This window comes from Phasianus colchicus, chromosome 4, assembly GCF_987193195.1.
Source record: "Phasianus colchicus chromosome 4, bPhaCol1.hap1.1, whole genome shotgun sequence".
Taxonomy (NCBI): domain Eukaryota; kingdom Metazoa; phylum Chordata; class Aves; order Galliformes; family Phasianidae; genus Phasianus; species Phasianus colchicus.
The window spans coordinates 65,059,360-65,067,357 of NC_143439.1; the positions used below are offsets into that span (position 1 = coordinate 65,059,360).

General features: G+C 39.8%; 1 long non-coding RNA gene across 1 annotated transcript; it reads left to right on the forward strand.

Moving 5' to 3' along the window:
- Positions 1-301: 301 nt before the first annotated feature.
- LOC149918298 (uncharacterized) lies at positions 302-7,776 on the forward strand. The gene is made up of 3 exons (XR_016466531.1): positions 302-598; positions 3,196-3,261; positions 7,675-7,776. It is a non-coding gene; the product is annotated as an uncharacterized LOC149918298 (long non-coding RNA).
- Positions 7,777-7,998: the final 222 nt, after the last annotated feature.

Below are 7,998 nucleotides of genomic sequence, written 5' to 3' on the forward strand. Positions count from 1 at the left end.
CTCCTGCCAGGTAGACACAAGAACTGAGGATGCCACTTTGGTACAGATAGTAATTGTGATTTAAAGAGTGTTTGGGGCTTGCAGTGGATTTACAGCAGTGGATGGGGTAAAAGTACCATACCTAGCTGATGAGGTACCTATGATCTAAATGGTCTCAGGTGAAACTGCTTAATGCTTTAGCTTTTTCACACCAAGCTGCCCTTTCTGTAGTCTAAAAACTTCAAATGAAGCAATTAACAGTATTATTTTCCTCTGGTCAGAAGAGAAATAAAGAACTAGAGCAAGCACTGAATCTCAGCACACAGGTTCAGATGTAGTTTTTGTCTCTTCTCCTCCACCAGTTTGAGAATATTTGCACCTGGAGTCACCTGATAGAAAAACAAAGAGGGAAGCTGTAAAATAAAGATATGAGTTAGGGGTTAGATCCAGAACTATCAGTGTATTTAGATGTGAGTATATAGAGTGAAGAGCTGTATTGCTTATGCCATTTACAAGATGAAAGGGAAAAAAAAGGGGGGGAGGAGAGAAAATGAAAAAAAAGGAGAATGAAGAAGAAAAAGCAAGAAAATATATCTTACAATATTGTGAAGAATGCAAGGTAAGGGAAGGCACTTTGTTAAATGTTAACTGTATGTTAATTTTTGGCTGAATTTTCTTTCAAATATTTCTTCAGGCTCCTTAGCCTGTATCGTTCCTTTATTGGAGCAAGCTGTCTCTCAATCTAATGAAGAAATAAGGCCTTATTACATGTTCATTACAGATGAGTGATGCAAAGTGCTCAGCAAAAGCACAGAACAAGAGCATCCCTCCCTCCCATGGAACTGGTGATAGATGAAGACTTCTTAGTCATTATGAGCCTTTTGAGAAGTTCTTTGTATTGCTGATGATCTCTTAGAAGTAATGACTGTACTGTCCTCTTTCTCCTGATTTTAGGCAGGCTGCTTTGCATTGCATGTACAATTTTTTGAGAACTAGTTTCCATGTTTTCCTGGGAGGTCACACTCATTCAGCTACCTGTGCAACCAGAGTAAGGGATTTTTATTTAAGACTGCTCATCCCACCTGATACCCTAAATGAAATTAGAGTTTTATAAGCTGGTTTCTGAAAATCAGACCTATTAATGATCACTCATCTGCAGCTACCATGATTTCCATCTAATAAAGGGAGTACTCATCTTCACACTCTATCTGCAAGACAGCTGTTCCCAACCCCAGCTTCTGGTAAAATGAGAGGGAATTGATGGCGTAAGAGGGAATGGCCTCAAGTTGCACCAGGGGAGGTCTAGGTTGGGTATTAGAAAAAAAACAACTTCTCTAAAAGAGTGGTCAGGCATTAGAACAGGCTGCCCAGGGAGATGCTGGGCTCGCTGTCCCTGAAGGTATTCAAGAAATGTTGAGATATGGGACGTGCTCCTACTTCCTCCATTGTGACTGTTACTCTGATAAAATATTTGCTTATGTTTGATTTGGAGTTCCCAAGATAGGGATTGTTGATAAATTCTTTCTCTATTTAGCACAGTACCTGATAGGCATCAGACATTTATGGGAGAATGCCAGGCACAGATTACACAGATTTATTAAATAATAAATAAAAGTACTGTTGAGGCTGGCTTAATTTTTAATTGCTCACTGTATTTTGAGATGGCTCTCAGACAAGCAAAGCAGTTTTGCCTATTATTGTACTGTGTCTAAAATGAAGGCAAACTTGAGAAATTTGAAATTGAGAGTCCAGGATACCCAGACATATAAACTGGGCACAGCACTCTGATAGATGGTGCTCCAGCAAGCAGACTGATTTTTGGGAAAGCAGACTGATACAGAATTTAAGAACTGTACAGAGATAGGAAAGGATCTGCACAGTATTCAATAAATTTTAAACTTCTTGTGATCCAGATGGTCCCTTTGCTCTCTTACTGATGTGTGATCATTAGCAGGGATGTGTAGCTCATCAGTAAATCAACCTAAATACTTTGTTATAATGATCCTCATTACAGAACATTGATAGATTAACTGTGCTCCATTTCAGTTTATGAGCAAAGCTCTTTGCTCTCCCTGGCAGCGTGATTAATGTGAGGTTTGCATACTTAACATTAGATACCAGTATTTATGGTCTTAAAAACATCAAGAAAAAAGGAAAATGTCTGCTGTGACAGCTCATATAGTACAAGTGTCAAATCTTATCAAGCATTCTCTCATCCATTTTAGCTATCATTTACCAAGCTGACCTGGCAGACCTCAGAGCCTCATTGTAGCATTCTTTGCATGGTAATCCAGTTAAGAGCAAGACACAGGCTAAGTGAGACACAGCTTAACACATTCATATTCTCAATAAAACTGTTACTGTGAAAGAAATCATCAGCAAGACAGCCAAATTCATTCTTCTCTAATGGGAAAAGATTCATTCAAGCTTTGCCTTAGCCAAAGGATTTTCTTTCTCCCTTGCTGTACAAACAGAGCAATGATGCCACTAGAGTAGTGGGTGGATGAGCAAATTCTGGGTAAGGGTAAGATTGAGGTATGGCCCAGGCCAAGACATCATTAGGCTTTGCAATGTAGAGTTGTTTTCAATATTTTAATCAAGGGGGATGAAACTTAACAGGGGCTTGCAAAAAAGATTTAACTCCTATTCAGCTTGAAAGCTTCAAGGAGCACAAACCCTGCTCAAGCTTACTAGTTTTTTTTTTAATGGGATTCAGAATCCAAAATCCTGAGTGAGAGAAGCAGATCAAATAACTCAGTCTGGACATCTTCTTGTGAAGTCAGGCCTCTCAAAAAGACCTGAACTGCCTTCACCTCCCACACATCAGGGATGTGACTATAATAGGCACTGCCTGCTTGAGGAGCTGCACTGCTCGGTGGTTGCCATCACAACATGTTTCGGAGATGAGCTAAGAGGCAGCTTGACCTGGATGATTTATTAATACTCTCCTGTAATAGGTGTTACTGAATGACTAATACTGGCCCTATTCAAGGTAGCTAAGCACTCAAAGGCACTTGAACGTGCACATAATTACTGATACCTGTCAGTATCATTGACTTCAAGGAGACGTCAACATGAGGTTAGGGTAAAACACGTGCTTAACTGCTTTCATGAATCAAGGCCATCGTTTGATTAAACTACTTGTGATATTTGTGAAAATACTGACAAATTGCAGAAGTTTCATTGGCATAAATTTGTGTGATTATTTCTTCACAGATATCAATGGCTATCATCCATCTTTGTCTGAGCTGGTTGAAAAGGCATATATTTTCTATACTGAAGGTGAGTGTGTACCAGGAGCTCCGATACACTTCAGTGTCAGTACACATTGCAGTGATTTTAAGGCACACAGTGTCAGTCAGGTTCTGGGATTGTCATTTCTGAACATGTGTTATCACGTCTAAAAAACAATTAAACTATGTCCAGGATCAGGTTGTGAACCAATAACGTACAAAACAATAAATAGGACTAAGTTTGGAAGGAAACTGAGTGACATTTAATAATTCAGTCAGCTTTATCGACAGGGCTCTGAACCAAATGAGCAGGCAGCTTTTTAAAGAGGAGACCTTAACTGGCTGCTGAGGAGTCATAGTTCCTGACTTCAAGGAGAGAATACTCCAGCAGGACATCAGAAAACACATAACTTGCAACTTTCATGTAGAGATACACTAAGTGGGAGTGAGAACATCTGTAAAAGACGACACTGGGAATTTTAGCAAACTGAAGATATCACTATGCCACACAACTTACAGACAACAGCTGACTCCAAGCAAGAGTTTGAAGGCCTTGGTGTTCCAAATCATTCTCACTATTTGAAGGCCAACATATTATCTGTTTTTTGTTTTGTTTTGTTTTAATGATAAAGAGCTCTCAAATTCAGTGGAAACTTTAGTTTAAATCACTGCCTTTAAGTGCCTCTGAGGTCAATGACAGCTCTCCCGAGTCATGCAGGGATGGAAGCTTACAAAATATCTCATCTTGATGTAAGGGGAAGGACTTACCCAGAGATTTATTGGGGAGAGGATGGGTTTGTGCCAGACTTAAAAGAGAGCATGCTTCTACGAGATAAATTCATTTTCATGTTTATTTATTTAGAGTAGAAAAAACGGTGCTGCCTAGTAGAGCATATGCTAGGCGTAATGAAAGACAAACGTCAGCTTTTGAACGAAAACACCCATTCATCAAAGGACACAGAAGAACAAACAACTTCTTCATTAAAACACAATTGAAAGGTGGCTTCTCCTCTCCACTCCACCTGCTTTCCCAAGTTGGGGGTTGCATGGGAAACTGCCGCTCACATAGCTTTCTTGTAACTCTCTGTCTTGGAGAAGATGGAAGTCTTTTCCCATCTCAAGAGTTTCTTAAATCTCAGAGATAGAAAAAAATAATAATAAAAAGTGGTCCACAGTACTTCAACAGCTTTTTCTTCACTGTTTTGAGATGGCGGCATCTGCATTCAGTCCAGCCCTGTTGTGACAGATCCCAGCTGAAGGATGGAGTACATACCTGCCAGGCATTCTGTGCTCTTAAACATGAGTCCTTGTGGTAGGTGCTGGAAGCTGGTAATACGATACATCCCCAAGATCCTACTAAATAGGAGGAAGCAATCAAAATCTTCTAAATTTTCCCAGGATGGAAAAGCAATTTCCTCCTCCAGCTGGAAGAATGGGGGAGATTGAAAGGTCTCAGGGAAAGTAATTATGCCCCTTTGATGAGTCCATCAGGAAGCCAAGACTGGTTCATTGGCGTGAATAAATATTTTCATCTTTGACCTAATTGTCTGTGTAAATCTAACAAAAAGAAATTGCCAACTTAATGTGCCTAGTGTCTATATTCCTATGTGCGATGCTGATTTGTTTTGTGAAGCGTCACAGGGATATATGGAGATAAATAAGTAATGAAGAAAAAAATAAGAACAATAGCCAAATCATATGGTTGATATCTCAGATAAATCCACCCAGGTCTGGGCCCTGGCTGGTTTACGTTGTTTCCTACCTCTCTGTGCTTCTTCTGGCCAGTCCTCTGTGAGGTTTTTGATTATGTCTGCAATAATATCAGTTGTCTGCATCTCTGGAAGCTGCAATTAATTAATTTTTAAAAAGATGAAATATGACAGAGAAGTACAAGTACTGCTATAGTTGTCCCTCGGATGGTCTTTTAGCATAGCAACAGACATGAAAGCTAGAAATTAGAAGATGACTCAATCACTGCTTGATTTTTGCAAACTTTTAATATGAAGTCTCACTTCAGTTCTTTAAAACAGAGGGGCAGCTGAGCCCAAAAGATCATGTTTGCAGTTCACAGTTGTCAGCAATAACTTGCTGCTTAAAAAACAAGGGAGACTTTGAGACTCCTCTTAAAGTGTAGATTAGATATAAATAGTAATGAGTAAAAGAAAGAAATTCTGCTTTGCACTTGAAATCTGAAAACTGGACCCAAGAAGGAACAATACAGCTTCAATCCAGGAACACCTTGTAAAACCAAAGCCTAGAAAAACGTAAGTAGTTAAAATTACTCACCATCCTGATCACATAACATTGGTGTTGACTGTTCTTTGGATGTAACTGGAAACTTATTAATGATGATCCACTTTAGCTGGGGATTTTCTTAACCTATAAAGTTCAAGTAGCTGTTTCTTCTCCCCAAACCACTGATCTGGCTTTGCTGTCTTTGAAACTAAATAGACCCCTTGTGCAAGTGACCTTATTGACAACACTCAGAACACAGGCTTTTATTTTCAAAATGTTAGCAAGCAGACACCCAGGTTTAACTTGTGACCTATTAATATATCTAGCTGGGACATAGCAAGGCCACAGGCATTTCAAATTGGACATTTGTTTGAATAACATACTACTTTGTGCCCAAGTACAGCCCAACCCAAGGAGTTTTGTGGGCCAGGAGGTAGAAGCAATGTAAGCTGAACCACCTGGGGAAGTACTGGGACAGGAGGAGGTAGAATTCTCGATCTTTCTTTCCTTTTTTTTTTCTTTTTTTTTTTTTTCTGGTTTTGATCCAGGAAAGAATAACCTGGATGAATCCTCCAGCTATACTGGCTCAGCTGAACTGGCCATTGTGTGCAGGGTCATTAACTCACACCTTTTCATCCATATGAAAAATAGCAACAGCCCAATCTACACCTCCTCTTCCATCTCTCTTCCAGTCATTTGCTGGCTTCCCAGTATGCTGCTAAGGAGAGGGAAAAAACTGCAGCTTTTATAATTGAGAGTAAGTGTACTCACATAAGAAAAGGTTACTGCACTTACCTTTTCTTCCATGTCCTATAGCAGTTATGTAGGATCTGTACCTGGGTGGATATCACTCAACTTTCATGCTACTCATAATTATGTCACCTTACATATCTGAGGTTTCATAAAGCTTATGCAAACAGTGACTGAGTGGAAAACATCTGACTTAGCTTCAGCAACCAAAATGTTGACATTTGGTCTAAAAGTCCCTATGATCAATGGAAAGTAAGACATTTTCCAATAAATGTTAGCTTCCAGTTCTCTAAGGGTGGTGGGAAGGCGCCAATCTCTTTCTAATAAATAAAAAATGCCAGAGATCAAATCTGTTCCAAGAGCAGATTTTTTTATTATTGTCATATCTGGGGAGGATAAACTCACCAGGGTTAGCTACACTGCTAGAAAATGCATTCTCTCATACCTGCTTCTACCAGCCCACTGCCAAGGGCAACCTCCCAGCCCCACCTGAAGGGCAGTTAACGTGAAAGCCACATTGACCACCTCTAGATAAATTAGCCAAGGTAATCCAGCCCTTTGAATTGGGCTCAGCTAATATGGCTTATCTTGCTGAAGTGACAGACAATATTTACATGCTCCAATCTGCTGGTAGAAGCCAGGGCAGAGCAATAGCATAGAAATAGAGCCATGATTAGTCAGGAACAGGAATTTGTTCCAGAGACACAGCTGGGGCCAGAAACAGTGTTGGATAACAGGATAGAGTAGAAGACTTCCACTTTTTTTCTTCAGTTTATCAAAAACTAAAAGCTATTGCAAATCCTCAAATGATTTGAGGATTAAAGCTAGACTGCCTTAGTAACAGTGTTCTGATTTTCTTGTGCCAAGCAAAATGAAAATGGCAATCCTAGATATAACTAAGCAGTCAAAATACTCAGAGATCTGTGCATATAAGCACATATCTAGTTTTCAAAGTAAGCCATGAAGTTCCATTGCTTGGAAAAAAGACTAACAGCACATCAGGCAAAGCAAATGCAGTGGTTGAGAAAGCCACTTAAAGGCAAATAAATGAATGAGAAAGGTCCTAGGAAGCAAATAATACACTAAAAATTACTTCATTGTAAAGGATGGGGTATCAGAGATCACCATTTCTGCTACTTGTCAGGAGTCCTGTGCACATGGAGCACAGAACTGAGATGGCTGAATGGTACTTGCACTGCACTGCACCTGGATCCAACTCTAAAAGAAAAACTGGGTAGGTACATGCTAAAATCAGTGTAGGTGAAGCTACTATGTTTGCAGAATTTTCTTCTTGCTGCAAGTTATCATCTCCTCTGTCATGTCCACCTGATTGTTATCCCAGGTTTAAAATGGGTCAGTAAAAGTCCAAGAGAATCAAGAACTGATCATTTACCCCTAATACATGATGTGATTCTTGGAGGAAAAGGTCTAATTCACGTTTACCTTTCTGAATTACCCTGCTCCCTTTGCTCCCTAGGTGTCAGCAGACTAGAGGAAGTTTTGTGAAATATTTCCAAAGCCAACTGGAGCAAAGATGAAAGGTGGGCGAGTTCACAAAAATTTTGGATCATATTTCTCACCGAAGCTGAACAGCTGAGATCTGGCCATTACCGTTGGAGAAGGAAAGGATTCAAGGATTTATGTGGTGTTTTGGCAATTTAAGAGCCCCCTGTCTTCTAGAAGAATGCTGTATGAAAATATTTAGCTCACTTAGTCAAGTATGTCTTGTTCCTTGTTACTCCTGTACAATAGAAGAAGAGACGTGCTCCCAATGAACCTGTTGTCCTCACAGCACGGCTTT